We start from the raw sequence: 24,660 nt of genomic DNA, 5'->3' as shown, positions 1-24,660 counted from the left end.
AGAGCCAGGAGGAGAGTCAGGAGCAGGTTTTCAAGAGCTGGGAAAGAGCAGAAAAGACCTCCTGGTAAATTAAAATGAGAATTTCAGAGGAGAATATAAGAAAAATTGGGGGAAAGATCAGTAGTACAGAACACCTGTGATAATGTAATCAAGGCAATAAATAATATAGATTTTGAAAGCATAAATTATGACAAGTCAAATTGGTAGGTTTAAGCAGACTTGCAAGAGCAAGCAGTGAGTCCAGCCAAGCAGATGTTCAATGTTTAGAATTTAGGGAAGCACTTTGGGTGAGCTCTCAAAACATTTTACTTGCAAAATTAGTTCAGATTGATTTGGATATGAACATGCTGGAAATCAGACAACAAACATGGGATCTGGAGAGATACAAGGCATCCAGCAGAAAAGGAGATATGCGGAGGAAGAAATAATTTTTTATCTTTCTTTTTTCTATAGGGAATAATTTTTCTATAGGAAATAATTTTTTCATGTATTTTTCTCAATAACTATAAGGAGCTGATTAGTTTTTCCTAAACTGTGAGGGCATACATAAAATAGAAACAGGGATGTGTCAAGAAAAAGAAATAAGCGTATTAGATTTTATTTAAAAAAAAAAAAAAAAAGCTGGGGCTGGCCTGTGGCCCTGCTGTTAAGTTTGCATGCTCCACTTCAGTGGCCCAGGGTTTCACCGGTTCGGACCCTGGATGCAGACGTGGCACCGCTCATCAAGCCGTCAAGCCATCAAGCCATACTGAGGCAGTGTCCCATGTAGCAGAACTAGAACGACCTGCAACAAGAATGTACAACTATGGACTGGGGGGCTTTGGGGAGAAGAAGGAGAAGAAAAGCAATCTGAACCTGACTCTTTTCCGTGTTGAAGAGCGTCGTGACACGCAGTGATGCAATGCTAACCATCTCTTCGTTGCACCAGCACGTGTCCTCTGCCTCCTGTAGGCCGGGCACTGTGCTCGTGCTGTGTGCAGGCCAACTAAACTTGGTGTTGAGGGAGCCGCAGGAGGGTGGCCTGGAAGGTCCCAGGAGGGACTCCTAGAGTTGGTGGGAACTGAGCTGAGTCTTAGTTATGATAATAACTGCTCATGTTGTATAACATGTTTTAGAAAGCATCTCGACTTGCAGGACCTTGCTTGGTCCTTGTCGCAGCTCTGGGGGTGATGCAGAGTGTTAACACTTTTGGGCTCTCTCTCTTATCACTTCTCTACCGTGTTTGATGAGATTGGCCGTGCCCTCCGTTCAACATCTGTCCTCTCCTGGCTTCTGTGAGACTTCTTTCCATCCCCCTGGATGCTCCTCAGGATCTGTCGCCACTCTTCTTTTAACCCATCCCTGAGCTGTGGGTGTCCTTAAGGGCACTGATTCCTGCTCTCCTCTCCTCACATCATGCACTGGTGGTGAGGATTTACCCTACTTGTGGCCGACATGTTCAACACTTGGAGTGGAGCACAGTCAGGGGTGAGCAGGAGAGGCATTGGGGGATTTCAAGGGGATGGCATGTGCAGTTAGAAAAAGCAGCCCAGGTAATTCTGACAGTGCACTCACTCTCTGTTCTGAGTATCACTGACCTACACGTGCTGATGGCTACATTCCCAGCCAGCCTCTTCGTTACTCTGAGTCTATTGCCAAGTTTTCTACAGGAACTTTATGCTTGGCTGTTTCACCAGAACCTCATTCAAATGTGCCAAACCGGTGCCTGCTTCCCCACCCAAATCAGGAACGTGGCTATACCCTGTCCTCCGCCTTCTCCCCTCACATCCCTCACTCCCCCTGGCACACAATCAGTCTGCAATGCCTTTCAATTATATCTTTAAAAATCCCTAGGGGGCCAGCCCTGTGGCCTAGTGGTTAAGTTCAGGGTGCTCAGCTTCAGCAGCCTGGGTTTGCTTCCTGGGCACAGACCTACACCTCTTGTCAGCAGCCATGCTGCTGCAGTGACCCACATACAAAAGAAGCAGAGGAAGATTGGTACGGATGTTAGCTCAGGGTGAATCTTCTTCAGCAAAAACAAAAACAAAAACAAAAACCCTAGAATATGCCCACTTCTTTCTGGTCCTATTGCCACTGCCGTAAGTCAGAACACCACTGTCACTCTTCTGAATTACCGCAAAAGGCTGCTAACGTGTTTTCATGCTTCCCGTCTTAAGTGCTTGGTACACATTCTCCATACAGCTATTACAATAATTGTTCTAAAGTGAAAAATCTGGCTATATGACTCATGGCCAATAGGTCAATGGAGAGGATAGTATGTGAAACTCTTTGTTATCAGGTCCTGTTTACTTGCCAGCTTCGTCTCTTGCAATTCCCACCCTATCCTCCCCTGAACCCTGTGCTTCAGTCCTACACACGTCTTCCCAGATGTGCAACGCTGTCCCTCATCTGCTTGCCCAGCCCCATCCCTTGCTTGGCTAACTCCCCCTATACCTGCAACTTTGAATTTCCAGGGTCCATCTGGCAAGCTTTTCCTGACCTGCTTCCAACCACGAGTTTGTCACCACGTCCATAATCCCGGGGAGCAGGTGTTCTCTTGTGCTCCCCCTACTAGAGTGCAAGAGCTCTAAGGAGCAAGACAACTTTTCTACATTATTTTACTTTCAGAGCCCGGAGCACAGCAGATAGCCAGTTAACATTTGTTAGATAAATGATGAGTGCATAAGGAAGCACTATTTCTCAGAGGAAGAAATAGAGGTTAACTCACGTCTCTGAGTGACACCATGAGTTTTCTAGTCTAAGATTGTTTCCAATCAATCATATACCTATAGTTAGAGAGATCCTACAGAAATACACATTTGGAGTTGAGTCTTTATAGCATGAGATATTGTTTTACAGGCTTTCCTATCTTTCTATTTTGCTGCAGAATGGTAGCACTCAGTGACAGCATGGAATGAAGAGCCAATGTGGCTGACAGCACAGGTGTAATAAAGGAGGAAGTAACCTGGAGACCGCCAGCTCTCCCTGTGCTCCTCTTTTAGCACTTAGCTTCTCTCAGGCATAGCCTCCCTCCCCGCAGATTATGTGGGTAGATTGGATGATGTTTAAAATCCTGTCTAACTCTGTGACTCCATTATACTGCATGTGTCACAGTGCCCTTTAAGCTACTTCCTCCTTAAAAAGCTCGCTGAGCCCTCAGTGAAGTGTAGTGTGAAGTGAAGTGTACCAGGAAATCCTGAAGCTTGACAGAAAAATCTCTTGGCATAAGTATCTTGGATGGCATGCAAATGAGGGGCACACCTGGCAGCTCTCAGATCCAGATGTTTTCCCCAATCCCTGGCTTTTCATTAGTAGTGAGGACTACTATCGCCATTTAATCCCTATCTAAACATACACCCACCTCCTGGTGCGGGGGCCCCAACAGTAGGTGGACCTAGTTTGAAGAGTGGAAAGTTGCGCTGGTGTCTCTCACAGCCAGCCTATCCCAAGGATCTGTACCAGATGGTTTATCATGCTCCTGTCCACAGGAAATTCCCTGGCTACATCGCTGGTACTGAGGAAAGCATACCCAGGCTGGTGCATGCTCCGTTCTGCAGAGGAGTCCCCTGCCCTCTGCCATCAGCCACAGCTGAGTGGGTTGGGGTGACATCTGTCACAAGCACAGACAAACTATAGGCTGGTTAAAAACCTGTGGCATGACCTCATGCAAAAAACATTAGCTACAGTCAGGCTCTTGAACTGGGAAATACTGCAAGAATGGGGCAACTAACCCCATTCCTTCGGTGGAAATAGTAACTGAAAAGACACAAGAGAGAAGCCCTGAGGTAAAGTTAGAACCACGAGGTGTCATGGCAACCTGAAGTTATGAGGAAGTAGAAACCAGCGTCTGCAAAAATTGAGAGGTTATGCTTACACATAGGAGTCCCTGTGGGAGGAGCTACAGGAGGCTCCCTCATCTGCGAGGGTAGTTTCAAGACCCCCATGGACGTTTGAAACTGCGGACAGTGCCAAACCCCATGTAGACTATGCTTTTTTGCTATACATACATACCTATGATAAAATTTATTTTATAAATTAAGCACAGTAAGAAATTAACAATAACTACTAATAAAATAAAACAATTATAACAATATTCCGTAATAAAAGTTACCATAGATCTTAGCAACCTCTGCATGTGATTTTTTTTCTTTTGTTCAGTCCAGAACTTCCACCTTTTCACCTAAAGGAAGCACTTTATGCCTTCTCTTTGGCACATCCAAATGGCCGGCATCACTCCTCTTGAACCTTGGGGCCGTTATAACGTAGCACAAGGGTGACTTGAACACAGGATCCGCGATACCGTGCAGCTGGTCTGATTACCGCCGGCGGCTAATCGACTGATGGGCAGGGAACAGACACAGTGCGGGTCTGCGGGACAAAAAGGTGATTCCCATCCTCAGCAGACCAGAAAGGGGTGGCGGGGTATTTTATCACACTACTCAGAGCAGGGCACCATTTAAAACTTAGGAATTATTTATTTCTGGAATTTTCCAATATTTTTGGACCACGGTTGACCACAGGTAACTGAAACCACAGAAAGTAAAACCATGGAAAAGGGGGGACTGCTGTATACCATCCGGAGTAAAGAATAAGGAAGTCAGAAAAAAGAGAGCAGAGTGGACAAGGAGAGAATGACCGTCAGGGTGAAACCCACCAGTTCCTGCTGCCGTCTGGATGCCTGTCTTGGACCTGGTCTGGTCTGAGTTCATGCTCAGAAAGTTCTGGCCCTACCACAGTTCCTTATATCTGTGAGGTTTCTCCAGTGTGTCTTTACACCAACCACCTCTTCCTCATTTCTTTTCGGTAACTAGAAGAGCCTAACACAGACACGCTTAGAGCAGGACTCCTTCATCTGACTCACTGCCCTGGCCATTGGTAGGGCTTCAAGTGTCTGAGGATTCAGGTCACTCTTTCTCCACGTTCATGTGATGTTTTCATTAGCACAGCGCAGCTTCTTAAACAGCAACCAAATTCCCACACATTGATACTTAAGGAAACATTCAAATTGGAGTTCCATGATTTGGGCCTTGTGAACCCCAAGGAAACTCTGGATGGTCTTCAAGGAGGTCTAGAAACCCTTTGAAAGTGTAGGTAGTGTAAGTGTGTGTGTGTAGGGTGCATTTTTCTCAGGAGAGCTTCCGTAACTTTTCTCAGATTCTCAGAGTGATCCCTACAGTTTAAGGACCACTGGTTCATCACTACAATGGTTGGATTTCCAAGAGCTCAGACTCTAGAATCAGAACTGTGACTGAAACTCCAGCTCTACGACTTACCATCGAGGTCACCTTGAATATTTGCTTAATGTCTATATCTTAAGTTATTCATGTGTGAAATGGGTCTAAATCCAATAGTACTTACATATAGAAGTGTTATGAGGATTAAAAAAGAAAACAGGCATAATATGCTTAGTATGGCTCCTGGCATATAGCACATTCTCAGTGATGGTATATACTACCTTTTTATTATATTTAATAAATATAAATGTGATTATTTCTTCATTGTCGTATGCTTTCAAATTCTGGATATTTATGTTTTATTTTTGAGGGCAATATTTTTTTTCACTTGAGGAAGATTGTCCCTGAGCTAACATCTGTGCCAGTCTTCCTCTATTGTGTATGTGGGATGCCACCACAGCATGGCTTGATGAGCAGTATGCAGGCATGTGCCTGGGATCTGAACTCTGTGAACCCTGGGCCCCCAAAGTGGGGTGCACCAACTTAACCACTATGCTACTGGGCCGGCCACAAGGGTAAAATTTTTTTTGTCAGAGAATTCTGAGACTAGTAGAAAAGACCAATAAACATATATAATTTTTCAAAATTAATTTTCAAAATTAATTTTATTCTCTAGTGAAACATAGCAGAAAATACTATTGTATATACTTATATTTTATAAAATTTATAAATGCATAAAATACTGATGAACTAAATGACTAAACAGATCTATTTTATACTGATGAGCATAATTTTATATATCACCATAATAATTAATAAAAATTAGATGAATTTAAAAGTCAGCTGCTTTTCCTTAATCCTGTAGATTAGTGAAATATTGAAATGGCTAGAGTTTTCACTTGACTTGAAGAATTGTTTCCACTTAATGTACACACATTTAATACCTATTGGCTCACCATGGAGGAATAACTAAGAAACCCCAATGTAGTGACTAGAGTTGATACGAATGTTTCAATTCAGCTGCTTTCACTTGATTATATTTCTTTGATGCCAGTGAAAATCCATTATTAGGCACATTTTTGGTATTACCAATTAGCTTGGATAGGACAACATGTGATCCATGGCAGGTCAAGATTCTGACTAGCTACTTTAGAATAAATGCAGATACAGTCAAATAAACCTTACCGAGACTAATAGGATGGATGTTATTGTGACACTCTGCATCCAAATGCGAGAGAGATGACACCATTTTCTCAACTTACTTCGACTCAACATTCTACAGTTGAATCAGACCTCCCAGGAACCTGCCTGGACTCTTAGAAGTGGTGGAAAGGACTGTGGGGCAATTGTGAGCATTCAATCAGCTGTGGTGATCCAGCTGGTTCTAACAGGTAACTCCTCATGAGGCCTCTGTGGTGGAGAAAATAAATCCTCAAAATTCCTGAAGGGAGGCCCTTGACTTTTAATTTGACAGGTGGTTAGTCAGGTGTATGTGAATAATCATTATACAGAAAACAACCTCAGCAAAACAAAACCCAACCCAACTCACGAATGTAAAAAATGTCGTTTCCAAAATAATGATGTCCGGCCTGCCTTTTGGAAAGGAAAGAGGCACAGCAGTGGTCTTTACCAACGCACAATGTTCTTATCCTACCAACTGGGAGAAATAAAAGTAGAGATTTTTCTGGCCCCTATCCAGTCACTCACCCTCTATGGACTGGGTCTATTGCCTGCAGTTGCTCTCACCCACATAGGTATTTCCCTGGACTCCATGTCTGTGTAGAAGGGCAGAAGTCCTGCAATTTGCAGATTGTGTAGGTAGCAGTAGTCATGACAATGATGATAACAGTGACGATGATGGTGATGATGCTTTTAGTTGGGTGCTGTAACTTTGGGATGGATATTTGTACATAATTTCATACTAGAGGTCTCAGGTGCACTTTGGTATGGGGCGTCTGCAAGGACTGTCTTGTCTCTGAGAGAATGCCCCTTGTGCCAGTTCCTGCACCTGCCCTTGGCCTTGCCTCGGCTTAGGGCCAGTGGCCAGCATTTTGCTTAGGTGTGAGGTGGTTGCATAGCAGCTCTCTGTTCAAACATGTTGAGAACTGATTCCGACCCTTGCCCCGATCCTTCCTTAAGACATCCCCATGTAGGACGCTGTCTGAGCAGTGTCTAACCCCTGAGAAGAACTGACTAGGTCCTCAGTAAATGTTTGGCTGCTGCTTTTTGTAATGAATATAAGAAAGGTTTCTTCAAGCAAAGAGCAACCTGCCCCTTCTCCCCCTGATTCTCTGTGGTTTATTTTTTTTGGAAGGGGACAGGGACAATTAAGGCATTTGGAAAATTCCTTAGTACATTACTGGTAGTTACTTTTGATGCAACAGAAGACACGACCATTAGTACAGCTTCCGACAGTCCGTAGTCTGAATCCTTGATTTCTAACCCTTTCTATAAGGATCTCCCATTGTATTGACATCTTCATCTCTAAATTTAGGCACGCGAATAAGACCTTTAGGCAGGTCTTCTGGAAATTCCAGTGCCTCAAGATTGGGTGCCAAGCCTAGGATTAAATTGAATTTAGAATTATTATAGCAGTTGTTTCTACAAACTCATTCTAGGGAATGAAGTGGATTGGTCTAAGTGACTTTGTGTAATTTGCTAACTTGAAGCAATGTTTCCCATAGTCCCTTTCCCTGTATGGTTCCAGGTTACTATTGAGCACAAGATACATTTAAACAAGATTTATAAGGGGAAAGTGAAGCAGCAGCCATTGTTTGCCCATCGAAGGTGGGTGTGGCGCAAGGCAGGTCTGCATGTTGATGCTGATCTGTTAGCTGTCTTGTGGACCACCCAAGTCCACAGCTCCTCCAGCAGCCCCTAGATCCTCTTTCAGCTTCCCTGAGTTCCCAGCCAGATGCATTTGCAACTCCATGGTAATCCTGTTGGCTTTATCATGCAGATCACCTGTCCTTGAGACAGAGGGTGATGGCAGATGTGAGCTCCAGTTTGTCCTCAGGGGTTCCAGTTTATCTTGCTCTTTCGTGACTACCGGCCCAGGTCTGCAACTTCATGCCAATATTAGTTAGAGAAGCGACTTGCATAGACTTAACTTTTCCGCCAGCTCTCAGACTTGTGTAAAGCTTAGCTCCTACAGTAAATCCTGTTCTACCTCACTCATGGTCGCTCTGCTTCTCTCGCTGAGCCTTGGCTGCCCTCTGTTCTTATTCTAAGTGAGCACCCGCACCCTTTCCAAACAGTGGCCCTGCAGTTCAGATGCTCTTTAGGCTGTCTTAGGAAGCACCAACTCTCCCAGGGGAAAGCAAGAGGATTCTTTGCTGTAATTCATCTGGTATGTTAGCCGAACTTGTAAACTTGAACTTGTTTTAAGCAACTCAAGTATCATACTATCCATGGGAGGGGAGTAGCTAAGGTTCACAGGGAACAAAGAGACACTCCTTTGCCATCACAGAGCGTGATTGTGTAGTCAAGCACGTACACCCAAGGCACAGATATTCAAGGACTTAAACCCCTGAAGACAGAAGAGAAGTGAAGAAAAGATGAGGCTGAGGTGGAGCAAACTAAGGTAAAATCAAGCTATGTGTACAATAAATGTTGAACGAATGTATGAGAGGTGTTTTGATGTTTTTGATAAAAGACAAATATAGCAATATCGAACAAGAACATAAAATTTTTTAATCTTCCACTTTCACCATGCCCCAAAACAACTATTTTGTTCTGTTTTCAGATAGTGTTCTCCCTATCTACATACATTTGTTATATAGTTGAAATCAGTGCAACAGCTTTTTTGTATTTTCTTTCTTTTTCTTCACTTATCTTTCATATATTTTTTTCATTGACCTGGATCTTGAGGGAGGTGCTGAGTACTTTTAAGGAGATTTTCAACTTCTGTCCAAAAATGTGTTGTGTTTTCTGCTTTCAGCTCCTGCTTGACGCGTTGTTTCTGAGAGGGATACGAGCTGTTTTGGACGCAGGCCTGACACAGGCTTGTGAGACGGTGTGCAGCCATCATGAGCCCTGGAGCCGAGAGGCGGCTGAGGTCTAAACTTTGCTATTGTATTTAAATTTCCTGCTACAGGCCTTGCTTACCCGGCTTGAAAATTTAAAAAGCTCCAGTCAAGACAGAGCCGTTTTGGGGGTGCTGGCCGTGGCTGGCAGAGGGCGGATGGTGCAGGCTGCTGGAGAGGGGAAGGCAGCTGCTTACGTCCCTGGCCAGAAAGAGCTCTTTCTGGACTCAGGATCTGTGAATTTGAGTGAGCATTAGCTTACTCCTGGGAAAGACAATTCTGTGCAGCTTCCAAGGTCCCTATCTAAGGAGCAAGTGTTTTGTGAGCTGGCTGGGCACAACCTCTGTACATTTAAGCACAGAAACACAGTTACAGTGAAACCTGACCTTGAACTCCAATGTATTCCATTGATGAAAATGGAGCCGCTGTGGCTGAGTTTGAATTGGTGACTGAGAATTTTCCTCCTTGGCCTTCGCCTCCCACTTACCCTCACCCTATTTCTTTTCTGCTGCAGCCCCTGGGGCCCATGTGGATATCAGAAAAATAGCTTGAAAAATGCAAGTTTAGAACCACTTTCGTTCATACTTAGTCTTGTGAGGAAATTTTAAGTTTCAATGTTTGAGTTAGATATTTTGCATTTTTTTATTTTCGTTAATCTCTTTGTAATAATAATGATATTATAATAGCAAAATCTGTAATTTCAAAATCATAGCTCCTACAAAGAGCCAGGCCCTGTGCAAAGCACTTACATATATCAACTCATTTAATGTTTTCAACAACCTACGAGGTAGGTACTCCCATAATTCGATTCCAAAATGTATTTCTCTCTCACATTTCAGCATCTGTGAAATTAAAATGTGTCTTACTTTTGCTGGCATGTCATAGTTTAATTGGCAGCATTTTAAAATTTCTTAATGGAACATAAAAATAATGGTATGTTTTACAATAGAGGACAACTTAGAATCCATAAAATAGAATATTACTAACCGCATTTTACACATGAGGAACTAAGGCACAGAGAGGTCAGGTAACTTGCCCAGTGTCACAAACCTTGGCATTCTAGCTTAGAGTCTGTGCTTTTAGCTGCCTTGTGCCCCTACTGGCATTCAGCATGCTGTTCCCCTGTCCCTCCTTGGGCGGCCGGAGGGGTGCACTCTCAGCCTAGAGGCCTTGCCAGTGCTGACAGTGGATTCCATCTGTTGGCTTGAGGCCGTCTTCCAGGAGCCCTCCATGACAGGACAGGTGCCCTTGGCAGCGTTAACACAGTGAACCTTTTTCATTCAGCCATTAATATTCTGCTGGGACTTACTTATTACAAGCTTTTCCAAATGAAAGGCAATTCTGAAACAGTCTTTTGGAGATGAGGCACAGAACACGTTTTGATAAGGGAGAGACTGGAAGGATAAGTGTTGTGCTAGAACTGGTTCCGACTGGCTTGCAAAAGCACTTGCCAGCTGGTTGTTAAATCATCGTAGCTCGAAACTGACCACAGTGGAAGTGTTTACATTACAGAAATCAGCAAACATTATGAATCAGGACAGTTGTTCATTGGTCCTTTTCAGAGAGCCAGTTTATGAGCACAGCACCAGATAGATGCTAAATTACTGGGTTCCAGAAGAATGCCCTCATTGGTCAAAACACAATAGTAGAGGGAATCAGGTGGGGCAAGTGTGAGAAAATGAGCAGATATTCTGAAGTTTCCAAAATAGTCTCAATGTCAAATAATTCCACTATTATTAGAGTTACGTCTTGTGTGTGTGTGTATTTTAGTTTAATTTAATTTATATCATAATCTTAACATCCATAGGGCAGGAGACCAAGAACACATATACTACCTATCTGAAGAGCTGTAGAGAAATAAAAATTACCCAAGGATAGAGCACTGCTCACTTTCTATTTTGCCCTCCTTGTTGATGGAAGTAGAGGTTAGTAAGCTATTTGTCAAGGCAAGTGAGTGGCTGCTGGGGCTTCTGAGATCATCCCAGAAGCATAGCTCAGAAACAATAACCATTAGATCCTAGGGGGCAGTGCTGAACAGGTACGAGGTGATCAATAAGTGGCTATTGTTGAAATAAGCAATTATATAAGTTCTTATACAGTCACACCTCTTCCATGTGGGTTCTTCTATTATTTTTCTTTTGCTCCTTGGTGATTCTCAGTAAAAACACAAAACAAAAAGAGCTTGTGGGTTTATCATTGGGAGGAGGAAGGAAGGTGGGCTGGTGCCTAGACTGTGCCTCAGCCTGAAGACAGAAAACTTAGGGAATAAACTAGATTGTGGTGAGGTTAAAAAGAAACCCAAGGCTGGCCAACACCTCCAGTGTTTGGTAAAGAGCAAACAAAGGTCATGGGAGTAGGCTAGGTCTGAGGAGAAGCTCTTGGGGCCAAGAGTGAGGGAAGGGAGCTTGAGTCCCCAAACAGGAGCTCTTCGGCCATCCTGGCGGCAGAGAAGGCACCACACATTGGTTGCGGGAGGGGCAAGAGAAGGGGGAAAGACTCTTAAGGCAGACTGGAGGTGGAAGTGTGTGTGATGGCTGCTTTACAGGTTTGAAGGGCTGCCCATTTCTCATTTCCAAATTGATCTATTCTAGAAAAAAAAACCCTCTGTGATTCTCCTCTATTTAGAGCTGCCAGGGATTCAGCTCAGAAAAGATACCTCCATGGATGACAGGATGGAGAGTTTAGCAGTTGGACACTTGGCTGACCCAGAGGGAGAGTATAGCTTTATGATTGTATAATATGAAGGCTGAACAGCAACTTCTGGAAAGACTTTCCTGACACCTTCTCCCACTTATAGAAAAGGGCTGCTCTATTAACAAATTTGGTTCTCATTAACAATCCTTTGAACTGGGAGAGTGATCCTAGCTGATTGGAAATAATTATCAACCTCTCCAAATGATTAAACAGCATGTGTGGGTTTTCATTTATATCATCACTTTGATTGAATCACGTGTATGTGTGTGGGACAGTGTATTAACAAGGTGTCTCTCTTCATAGTAATAATAAATACTTTATGAAAAAGAGTTACATATTGCTCAGCATAAAAGGAAAATCAAGAAGTTTAGGGCAGGTGAGCAAAAGAACAAAATTAGGACCTAAAATAAATTATGAAAGACAGGCTGTGGCAGAAATAAATTTTCATGGCTCATAAATGATAAACACATAGAAAAATACGATGTTCCAAGCATAGCATCAGAAGATTGAAAATTCTGGTCAGCGTCAACAAACAAGCGGTGTAATTAATCTGGAACAGAAAGAATACCACAGATGTTTAAAATTATTTTTTTTTCTACTGACTCAGTCTCCTGCATATTTATAAATTGGAGGTTGTAGATTAATAGCTCCTGAGGTTCACGCCCAGTGGGCCCAGCTCCAGGCTTGCATTTGCACTCAATGACGTCTTTCTGGATTCACACTGTTTCCCCTAATCAGAATATAAGAAAAATTAAGCCCTAACCCTGCTGTGTCACCCTGGTCTCCCGAGCACACTCTGTCCAGGAGTCACTCAGCAAGGATAAAAGACAGACTCCCACCAGGAATGGAGCAGCTCGTGGAGGTGGTGCAGGCTGCTTGCTCTTCCTGCTAGTATAACTCAGTTTGGTGCGGCCGCATTCATCACACAACAATAGTAACTCGCTTCCACCTGGATCATTTGAATTCTGATTTTGCTGCATGCCTCCATCTGGATTACCTCAGCAAACTTTAAACGCTAGAGAAAAGACTGTGCAAACATGGGAGTTCACAACCTCTGAGGACGTTTTATTTCACAACCCCGAGGAGCAGGCAGATGTTTCATGGAGAGGTAAATTCAGTCACCAAGACATTTTGCTGGTGGCTCAAGGTCTCCACCGAGTCAGAGGCAAAACAAACACTAGAATCTTGGCCAGAATTTAAAATTCTGGAGTTTGCTGTCTGTTAGAGCCCTGGTCTCTTCCAGGTTGTTGGGGTTTTTAGTGCTTGTTGAGCAAGGACACGTATCTGGAAGGGCAGTGAAAGGCAGAGGGGCCCGGCTGCTTGGGAAGAGGCCCGCTGTACAGAGCAGGGTTCTGTCTCACACCCACAGCCCTGCCTGCAGCGCTGCCTGACGGGACTCCAGGAGAATTTCGCTCAGGCACTGTGGCCATCCCTGTGTCTCAGGGGGTCTAAAGGGCAGCAGAGGCATGGCAACCCTGCCAGACCCCTTGTCACCTGGAGGGCTCATCCCCTCCTCGGGTTAGAAACTCCAAATCTCATGTGGGGTCTGCACAAGCATTTGCCTTCCCATGGACACCGAAATCAGGTAGAGTTTGCCAAACTGCGAGTTCTTACAGAAGGCTTTCTACTTCTTTGCCATGAGGTTGATTGAAAGCTGAGTTCTTAGTTCTTTTTCTATGAAATAAGTTAGCAAAAGAGAATATGATGAGAATAGATTAAAATGCACTAAAAATAAAATACTCTCATCTCTAAAAATTGTGTATTCACAATTTAAATGTTATCATGACTTAGATATGAGTTTTTGTCTACATTTACTTTCAAGATGCAAAAGGTATTTCAACACACATAGCTCATACAAGAAGGAGAAAGCACTCAAAGATCCTGAGAAATCATCTGTCGGCTTAGTAACCAGAATAGAAATAGAAATAGAAACCAGGTATAAAAACAATTTCTCAAAATCTCTGACCTACGAAACATGCATTTGGTTGTTACATGTAAACTGGCCCTTCCCCCATTGCCTGTGTCTTCTCTTAATAATTCCCACATCCTTTTATTCTTCCCCAAATCACTAGGTTAGGGGAATATTAGCAATTATCTCTAACAGACCCACTTAGCTTGTGTTTACATAATAACAGGAAAACATTTCGGGAAGGCATTCGCTATTGCACCGGGTGTAGGCCTTAATTTCTTCGTGTAAGAACCAGTTCTTCTTTACAGACTGTTTCATCACAATGTTTACTTCCAGCCAGCAGGCTCGGCCTTGCAAAGGGGTGTTTTCCACATAAAAGCCCCCTGGTTGGATAAGAAAGAAGTGGCCTCACCCAGCCCGTCCTAAAACTGTCTTATCTTTAACACATTTTCTAACTTCTTTTAGACAAAAGAAGGAAACCAATACAAGTTGAGGCTCACAATATGGTTAGGAAGATAGAGCACTAGCGCTGTATCAGGGACAGGTCCTCCTGTGAAAATGGAGGAGACGCGAAGGAGAGAACCATTAAATTTCATAATGTTCAGAGCTGGAGGGGCTTAAAACTAATCTGATCCTCCTTATTCTACAGATATGGGAACTGGGAACCACACGGGACAAAGCAACTGATCAATTTCTAAAAACACTTGGCCTATGACCCAAGAGCTGATTGAAACATTCCAAGGCAGATTTTTCCAGATATTCCAGAAAAAAACATCCAATATTCTCTTTCATTCCAAAATTCAATCATTGATGTTGCCTGGCAGTCATTTCCTATATCTCTCAAATTTCTCAGGCTGGCTTGTTCAGGACCAGTTTACTTTTTGGCAAACTGTCTCAGGTGGATAAATATTCCAAGAAAGGACTGGAGTCTGGCTCTGGCTAAAGGGGACCCTAACTCCAGCTGGAGACAAACCTCTGTAGCTGTGCGTGGAGGTCTTCCCGCTCAGTGGTTTGCCCGTGGCTGAGAGCTGAGGACCCTTCAGCACAGAGGGTTCCGAACTCTCACTTGGACATGTTCTCTGAAGTGTCTGTGTCCTGACTCAGTCTGAGGGGCAGAGAGGAAAGCTTTTCTGTTTTGATCACTTCCTTTTGGGGAGTTTAAGCTTGTCTCTTGCTCTTTCAACAAATCCACAAGACTGTCCTTGGCTCTCTCCTCTTTCCTTTTTTTGAATCTTACTTTTCTAGTTACTTAAAGTTTTGTCAACTTTCTGCCCCACCCCCCCTTCACCGTAATTGTCTAATCCCATGTAAACAAAGTATTGAGTTCCTTTTTCATCTTCATTTTCCCCCTTTAGTTTTCTGGATGCCTTAGGAAGTTTACCCTCTTTACCAAAAGTGAATTTTGCTTGTTTGGACATTTAAAAATTAATGTCTTCTAGTTTCTCTGAGACTGTGTTCTCTCACTTTCTTAATCACTAAACTTCATGAAAGAGGTCTATACTTAGACTTAGTGTCTTCACATCTCATTAATTCCTCAGCCCATTTCAGTCTGGCTTCCACCAACATGGACAATTAAAACTGCTCTCTCACCAGCATCCCTCCCAATCGGCCAGTTCAATGGCTCCAATTTTCCCTGTCACGCTACTTGACATTTATGCAACATTTGGCATGGCTGACCAGCTGCTCTTACTAAAACTCTTTCCATTCTCAGCCTCTTTTATTTCATCGGCTCCGGCCTCTCTTAGCTTTCCTCTTGAACTTCCTTTCCTGGTTCCTCCTGCCTTTTGATGTTGTCTTTCTAGGGAATCCGTGTATGGTTTGCTCACACCGCACACCATTGCTCTACCCTACTTTCTCCAATAACCCCGTATGCATTGATGAAGTTCTCTGGTTGATAATTTCTCATCTGAGCTCCAGTCCGTCATCCTCATTATTAAATTCTCTGTGCCTTTGCCCCTGCTGTTTTCTTGGCTGGCTAGGTCCCTCCTTCACCTCCTCTGCATGGAGCACTGCTGCTAATTATTTAAGACCACCTTCCTCCTCTTCAGAACATTCTCCGTCACCCTGAGGAAGAGTTAGTGTTATTTCCTTTCTGCTTTTGAACATTGTGATAGTGATAATGACTAACAGGAAGTGAATTCTTATGTGCCAGTCTCTGCCCCGGGTCCTCATGGATTATCTGGTTCAATCTGCACAAGAGCCTCTCATGCAGGGACTTTTGTCATCCACCGATTTTGAATGAGAAACCTAAGACTCAATGTAATAACTTATCACTTCCCACAAGAAAGTTTCAAACTGGGAGTCTGAGTCCAAGACCTTATGCTGCTCCCCAAGTAACACCAGCTAACTGTCACCGACTGCTCACTTTGTGCATGGGTTTGTGGGTGTCATCTCAGTCCCCAGAACGCTGTTAGGAAGTAGTGCAATTATTATATCTATTTGATGAATGAGGAAAGTGAGGCACAAACAGATTAAACCGCTTGCTCAGAGCTGCATAGCCCCCAAAGCAGCCCAGCCGGGATGCACTGTGTCTATTCACCTCTGTTGTAGAACTCCCCAAACTGCGCTACAATCAGCTACCTACGACAATTTCTAGTCTTCTCTCAGCCCCTTCAGGACCCAGATGATGGCCTTTTAATATTTTACCCTCTGTACCTAGTCACAGAATGGAAGTTCAATAAACGTGGAGAGGAAGATTGATAAACATACGGGCTGGTGTTGTCTTTGGGTTCTTTTTCTAGGACAACTGATAGGCACCCACTTTGTTATCTGTTTTCCATAGCAAATCGTTTTTTTGAGTGTAGCATTATGGAGCCAAATGTGAAAGTGCTGTCTCTGCAAACTTTGTTTTTGAGCAGAAATAGTTTCAGTTCCCAAAGGTAAAATAATTGCTGCCCCGACAGCCTGTATGGGCTTGCCTGGCCCTGTAGCAGTTTTAGCTCCTGTATGCAGATGGAAGGGTTTCTTGAAGAGACCCTTTACCTCTTCAGAGACAAATGCCACATTTCACCGAAGAGAGGCCAAATGCAAATTTAAGCCACATGCAGGTTTGAAAGAGGCTGTTTTCTGTTGAATGAGGCCATGTCTGCCCACTCAAATACTTGCTAGGTCCTACTTCCTTCCTTCCTCCCTCCCTTCTTTCCTTCCTTCCTTTCCTCTTTCCTCCCAATAGCTGGGTTTCACGGTGTGCTTAGGCAGCCACATAAAATCTAATATGCATCCCATTTCTAACGATATAATCTGCATCTCTCCACTCTCTCCAAAACAAGTTGGTTTTGTAGTTTTCAAACAATAAAATACAATGCTTCTCCTTTTTCTTGTTTTGTTTGTTTATAAAACTATAAAAGTAATACATATTTATTGTAAAAAATATCCAGAATGCAAACATATGCAGTAAAATTTAAAAATCCTTCTTTGCTGAGTGTATCTCCAATGCTACTCCTCTACTTACTTTGCGTGGGCCATGTTTTTCTATGTATTATATACATAAATGTGCATAAATACACACACACATTGAGTTTTCAAGTTTCGTCAACTGAGATCACATCATATATACTACTTTCAGCACGTTTCACATAACAATATATCTTTCCATGTCACTGTTAATAAATCTACTTTAATCTTTTTAATGCTTACATAGTATTCCACATTAAGGAGCACATACCTTATAAATCAATTCCACTTAGAAGAACACTTGGGTTGGGTTCTACAAAGCTAAATATATACATGTCTTTATGCCCATGTGCAAGAATTCTGTAACTGACTTCCTAGAAATAGAGTGAGGGTCGGGGGCACACATTATCATTTTGATAGACTGTCCTTGTTGTGGTCGCTGATCTCCAATCATGGCCCCCACTGACCTACACCTCCCACATTCACACCCTTACAGAGAACCTTCTCACGTTAAATCTGAGCTATCCCTCCTTATAATTTTAGCAAATATAGTTGTCTATATATTTTAATTAACATTGAGAATTAATCTGAATCTAAAACTTCCTCCTCCCTCTGACATAACAAGACGAGTAGCATGCTTTAATTTGTCCTCATCCCCTACTTTCTTTATTTTGATTAAATCATTTGGAATTTTCTAGACTTACTAATTTTTAATACCCTATTCCTCTGTTTCTTCTGGCATTTCTTATTAATTACATTGAGCTTCATAACCACATTATAAAAATAGTTTAGACGACTATAAGTGTTAGTATTTTTTTCGTCATCCTCTTGTAACATGTCATCTTTTTTTAAAATTCCTCTTTAGCTTTAAGCTCCTCTTTTATATTTTATGTTTTTCCACCCAGAGGAGATGCCTGAATGGTAAGTTTTTACACCATTGCGTGTATAACAATATCTTTATTTTTCCTCATGATGCATTGACACTTTATCTGGTCATGGAGTTTGAGGCTCAAAATGCTTTTTCCTCAGCTTCCTGAGAGCACGTCTCTGTTACCCTCTGGAATTCAGTCTGGATAGAAAATAGGATGAAAACTGATTTTGTTTTTTCAGGTAACCTATTTTTTTTTTCTATTTGGTAAAGTTCTGGATTTTCACTTTGTCCTTGAAATTCAATAATCTCACTAGGATTTGTTTGTGTTTTTGTTTCTTTGCTTTTTAAAATCGTCAGACTCAGCACTTGTCAGTCATTTGCAGAAAGGACTTTCAGATTCTCCAAGCCTGAAGCTCTCATAACAAGGAGATTCTGAATTTTCTGCTATTCTTGTTTCTTGCTTGAAATCTTAAAAAACACACACACAAATAGGGTGTGAAAAAAATCAAAATGGTAGACAGAGAAGAAAAAATAAAATTTGCCCATAACTTAAAAAAATCTTCTCAACAGTTATTTGATCATACTTTATCGTGACCAGTTGTTCTTTTTTTCCTATTGAATAGATCTGAACATATAGAAATAAGAAATGCTATCATTCTGTTTGCTCATGAAGGCTATATAGTTATTCATAGCCAGACTCAAGAAATTTAGATTATAATTGATCTATTCCTGGGGGAAAAAACATCTGCTTTCTGTGTGTCAAAGCCTATATTCTCATTCACTTTCTTAATAAAATTGGAGATAGACTTGTCTAGAGTAATGATTTGGCCTCATTCATTATAAAATCATTTTCAGCATTTGGATTATATATTTAGATTGTATGAATTTCTGAAAACTGTATTACTAATATATAAAATATATGCAAAATATAAACAAAAAGATTCCTAGCTTAAATAAATAGCTAAAAAGTATTAAAGGAAAAACAGTGGGTCTGATTGAATTAATCTTGATTGAGTTTTGCTCTGTGCCAGGCTCCTCTACTATCTGTATAAACATCCTTCCTTTAATTCTCCCATCAGCCTGATGAGGCAAGCAATGCCATTGCCCCTTTTTCACATAGAAGGGAACTGAAGTTGAGAGAGCTTGCGTATGGTCACACAATTAGCAAATGACCAAGCAGGATTTGAATACAAGCTACCTGATTCCTTGGGCGTGTTTGCTTAAGGCACACCATGGTATGAAAGCTGCTGGGAGCCTGATCTCTGCACCTCACAATCAGAGAAGACATCCTCGCAATCAGAATATGGGCCTTGGCACACAGAAAGCAGATGTTTTTTCCCCAAAGAATGCATTAATTCTATAATCTAATTTCTTGGGTCTGGCTGTAAATAACTATACAGCTTTCATGACCAGGTGGTGGCTCCTGAAGGGATTAGCCAGGCAACGAAGAGAAGGGCATTTCAGAAGAGGACAATTTTTACAACAACACAGAAGAGTGAGGAATGTGGTCCACTGAGGAGAATTGCAGGTTGTTGTGTCTGGAAGTAAGCATCTCTCTGTGCTGTCAACTTTTCTGAGGCATGTTGGTTTGGCACTTTGGGTTTTATCAAGATGGCATGTCTACAAAAGGCTGTTCGTTGATTCACATCAGTGGTGAAGATGGTTGAAATAACCAAGCTGATGGAGATCTGGTTATTTCAATCATATAGACATAGCTTTAAGATTTGCTTTCACCTATTCAGAATTGGGGCTTAAATGACCATGGATTGCAGATGAAATTTATTGGAAAACCACAGCATGAGCAAGTCATATTTACTCATCAAAATAATTGGGAGTGAAGCTCAGGACAGCAGTGTCAGGTCTGCGTGATTCTGGCCCATGGGCTGTCCACTTACGCGGAGTCCGTATCAAGGGAGAGTGAGAATGAACACCAGAGAAAAATGTCAGCAAGTAGGGTCCTTGCCATTTTAAGCTTTCAGAGCATTTCTATGCACATAAATGAATCAAGAACCAGTTGAATAGTTAAGAAAATGGTTTTCACAGAGCTCTTTAAAATTTAACAGGTGTCAAAGAAATTCTACCAAAGAAGCTGAAGTGCACTTTGAGTGTGTTTATGCTCAGTGTTATTGCCTGACACAAGGATAGGAGGTGAAGCCAAGTACCTTCATCCCAGGAATGCTTAAATTCCAGTCCACGTTCAATTTCATCATGTGCTAGAAATATCCTGGATGATTCAATTAATTCCCTGTAAAAGAACGCACCAGTTCCTACAGATCTTGTTCCCATATGACATAATGAAATACTTGCTGTAACGAATTGCATTGGATTTTATTAAGTCAACCTACCATGATTGCTGTGTGTCATGTTTACTCTTGGGAACCAACGCAACCGTGTGTGTTAGCTGGTATTCCTTCTGTCATGTGAAACCCTCTCTTTTGGAGTGATCTCTGACCACTTTAAGGCCTTGGTATCTCTTTAAAAACAAAGGCCTCATATCTTCAGATCTCACCCTAAATTCCATTGGCCTCTGAATTCCAATCAAAGAAAACTGAATAATTCAATTCTCTTTGAAATTTTTGATGCAATCTGATGTTGACATGGATCTCAAGAGTTGTCTACATGGAAAGCACACCCTCCCCCTGGACTGCTGCCCACACTGGTTTTTTGCAGCTGATTCAAAGCTCTTTAAGACCAGGTTTCTCTCGAGTCTCTTACATGATCACAGCTTGGATAAATTGACTTTGGTGGAAAACATCTTGGCATTTCAGGTTCATGAATTTAGGAAATGTAAGGGTTTGGTCAGAGAAAAGTGAGATGCTTAAGACTTGACATGGTGAAAAAAATGTGGTTTGAAACAAAGCTATTCTTTAAGAGACGGGCTAAATTTCTGACTTATAGTCTGGAGACTGTCTGGCCTGTAGGACTTGAGATTCTTGTGCAACATCATAGGGGGAATAGAGGATGCTAGGATGAATTTACAAGTCACGACATGCTTCCTGGGGCATGAACATTCTGCTTTCTGCTTTGCTCCCTAGATTTTACCCTTCAGTGGCCTTCTATCACACCAGTTCTCTGGATCTCTCATATGGGTGCTTAATCTGTCTATTCTTTTGTCTCATTTTCAAGTTGTTCATGTGTTATATTGCCTCCACAGCCATATTGAAAGGTCCTAGAGATCAAGGGCCATGTTCTACACTGCACTTGTGACTATCCCAGCATCTAATAGTGTGCTGAGTTCACGGGAGACGTCTGTCAATCCCTGTAAAGCAAACCAAATTGAGTCAGCAGCCTTGGTAATCTTGACCCAGAGCCAGGACAGAATCTCCCGAGTTTACTTGTCCTCATTGGCTGCCACTTCACAGCTCATTTCTCTGTTCAATTACTCTTCTGTCCCAACTACCCACATACGTTCTTCTCTTCAAAAGGCATCTTCGTTTTTGGAAAATTTCTAGGCTTTTCTCACCTGTAGTCCCTTTTCTTCTTCTTGAATGCCAAATCTAGGCATATGGCATTAAATGTTTTTTGGTCAATAATTAACAAGTTAGTAGGTTCTACCTGTGTGGTTGCCTGGTTTTAGCACAAGATTTAATAATAACTATATGCTTACAGACCTTGTAAGTGGCTTTTCAGTAAATCAATTCAGTTTTTATTGAGCATGGCAAAATTATCATTTTTGTTGGAGCTCATCCTCGCTTCCAAAGCTCAAGCTATTTCTTTGCTTTGTCATTCTCTCTTTTCTCTTAGAAATATATATTTCCTCTAATCCTAAAATCAATAAGTGGTTATTGCAAAGATTTTGGCAAATATAGAAGGACAATAGGAAAATTAAATCCATCCGTAATCCCGTCACCCGGAAATAGACATTTTGAAAGTAATTTCCTTCCTGACTTTCTCTGTGCGTGTGTATGTGCATGGCCCTCACTCTAAGCCAGGATGCACCGACGTGATTTCCTATTTCCTTAAATCCAAATGAGATCTGACCTTACCCTTCAGCCATCCATCCAGAGGACACAAGTACCTTGCCAAATTGGAGGGAATTTCACTGATATTTTTATTATAATTGACTGAAAATTATAAATCAATCCATGAAAAGTAGATATTTTTGTGATTCAGTCTCCCATATAAGAATATGGTATATAACCTTTATTCGAATTTTCTTTTGTCTCTTGGTAAAATGTTATAGGTTCCTTTAGGGGAGGAGTGTAGAAGTCCTACCCTTTTCTAAGTTATTTCTAGGTGTTTAACCTTTTTTTTATTGTGACTATGAAAAAAAATCTTTTTATCCTTAGATTTACTGTTATTAATGACATTATTTAAGATATTTACTGATCATTTGTATTTACTTTGTCTTCAACCATATTAGTAAATTGTTTTATATTAATTTTCAGTTTATTCCTTGGAAATTTTGCGTAGACCACAGCACCACAGCAAAGGATAATGGGCATACCTCTTATTTCCATTTCATACTTCTTACATTGACTAGAATGTCAATAACAAGATTAATAATGCCGATATTTCTATTTTAAAGAGGTTTTCTCCAGTGTTTTATAGATAAATATTATGTTAGCTGCTGTTTTGAGATACATGTTCCTTTTTAAGCTAAGTAATTAACAGTTGTTTCAAAAAAATGTTCTTTGATTGAGACTTTCATAAGAATTGTGTAGCCACCTGTTTAAAAGACTATTGTCCTGAGAGTAAGTGTTAACATGGGCATAATTTAGTAACTGATTGATTGTTAATGGTAATGGGTAGTAGCAGGGTAAATAGTACTTAACATTTGTAACATTTGTTTACATTATTCCACTTAGCCTAGATAGGCTTTATTATACCATTTATATTTTTGTTTTTATCATCTATATTTACCGTTTTTCCTTCTTCTTCCACTATTGCCTTGCAACATCTCACAGTGTCGTCTGAAGTATTCGCGTTCCATGGATATTTGTTGTTAGTGACCTAGTAACCTAGCACTGATGATAATAACAATAGTCATAGTGATCTAATATCTGTTGAGTACTTACCAAGTACCCAGGCTGCTTCGAGAACTTTAAATGCTACGTTTTTAATCACACAGCAATCTTTTGAGATTGATATGATTATTAAGCCCTTTATTCCACATAAGGAACCTGAGGCGCTGAGAGAGATTAAGCAGGTCGCCTCAGGTGCAGCCCTAGGCAGTGATAGGACCTGGGTTTAAGGGCAGGCCTCCTCATCGCAGAGCCGCATTCCCTTCCACACACGGCCATGTTATTGCAAGCTTCTTTAAATGAAATTTTAATCCTGCCTTGTAACTATGAGAGCTCCTGCAACAATAGAGTGGGGTAAGACTCAAAATGTGTTTCTCTGGAATAGTATTTAATTTGGGGTTTTGTTTTTACTTCTCAAAATAGAACTTTTGATTCTGCTATGTGAAATGGTCCTACGAATATTTTGTTTAGTAGTCTTTATAGCTTTTCCTAACCAGCATAGCTTTGGTTACCTCTTAAATCTCTGTTTCATAAAATTTTTTACTTTTGTTGAGAGCAAAAATTATTTTATCCCTTGTGGCAAATAAATATTCACCATTAGCGAAGCAATGATGATGACGTACACGCAATCTGAATAGTCCGTCTTCAGCTTGCTGTCCAGGGTTTGCGGGAGCAGCTGCCTGTGCTCTGGGCTGCAGGTGGTGGATTCGCCAGAGCCTGGATGCAGAGTGCAGAAACGGGCTCCACTCTGGCTCGTGACCAGTCCCTGTGAGGCCACTGGGAAACCAGAGGTGTTCTTATCTTTGAATAGAGCATATAAAATTAAGTAAGATATGATTAAGTTTTCTTCTAGGGCTAGAAATTTGTTACCAATATGATTATGATGAACATAGTTCAGAAGTTGCAAAAATATATTTTTGATAAACATCAAAACATCAAGACTATTAAACATATTTTGCCATTTGAAAACTCTCAACACTTTGTTTAATCAATATAAAATGCATTATTTGAAAATCTTTTTTTTTTTTTTAGGAAGTTTGGCCCTGAGCTAACATCTGTGCCCATCTTCCTCCACTTTATATGTGGGACGCCTACCACAGCATGGCGTGCCAAGCCGTGCCATGTCTGCACCCGGGATCCAAAACAGTGAACCCTGGGCCGCCGAAACGGAATGTGCGCGCTTAACCCCTGTGCCACCAGTCCGGCCCCCTGAAAATCTTAAAGATGACCAATTGAATATATAAACATCTTCAATTTTGAGTGACAGAATTATCATTTTTATGCTCCTTTAGAAAATAAATTTAATTGATTCTTCTCGATATACTTTCACTGCAATCACTATGTTCCCTGTCTCTACCCCATATATTCACAAATAATTAAAATAACAAAACAATAGTCACCCCCCAATTCCACTATAAAAATAGTGTTTTAGAAAAAGCATATTTCAAATTATCAAACACTCTACTCATTTCCACAGTTTCAAGTCTACAAACAAAAAGTTATCTTTCCGTAAGTTTATTTTCTGCTGGCTTAGATTATAAATAGTTCTTGGAGTTCATATTTTTCAAAATCGTTGTGCTTCTTCATTGAAAAATAACTGACTTTTTCCCACGTTCGTTTTGTATCTGCCAGTTGTGTCTACCTTCAGTGT

At 41.4% G+C, this 24,660-nt stretch overlaps 1 long non-coding RNA gene across 1 annotated transcript in view; it reads left to right on the top strand.

Annotated features, from left to right (window-relative positions):
* Positions 1–24,328, top strand: part of LOC138921673 (uncharacterized) — a 41,223-nt gene extending 16,895 nt beyond the window's left edge. Inside the window, exons 2-3 of the long non-coding RNA XR_011434449.1 lie at positions 9,094–9,210; positions 24,042–24,328. This is a non-coding gene — a long non-coding RNA (uncharacterized lncRNA). The remainder of the gene's footprint in view (positions 1–9,093; positions 9,211–24,041) is intronic.
* Positions 24,329–24,660: the final 332 nt, after the last annotated feature.

Source organism: Equus caballus, chromosome 31 (assembly GCF_041296265.1).
Source record: "Equus caballus isolate H_3958 breed thoroughbred chromosome 31, TB-T2T, whole genome shotgun sequence".
Classification (NCBI taxonomy): Eukaryota; Metazoa; Chordata; class Mammalia; order Perissodactyla; family Equidae; genus Equus; species Equus caballus.
The sequence above is the reverse complement of the archived record's forward strand: the minus strand, read 5'-3'. Positions and strand labels throughout refer to the sequence as shown.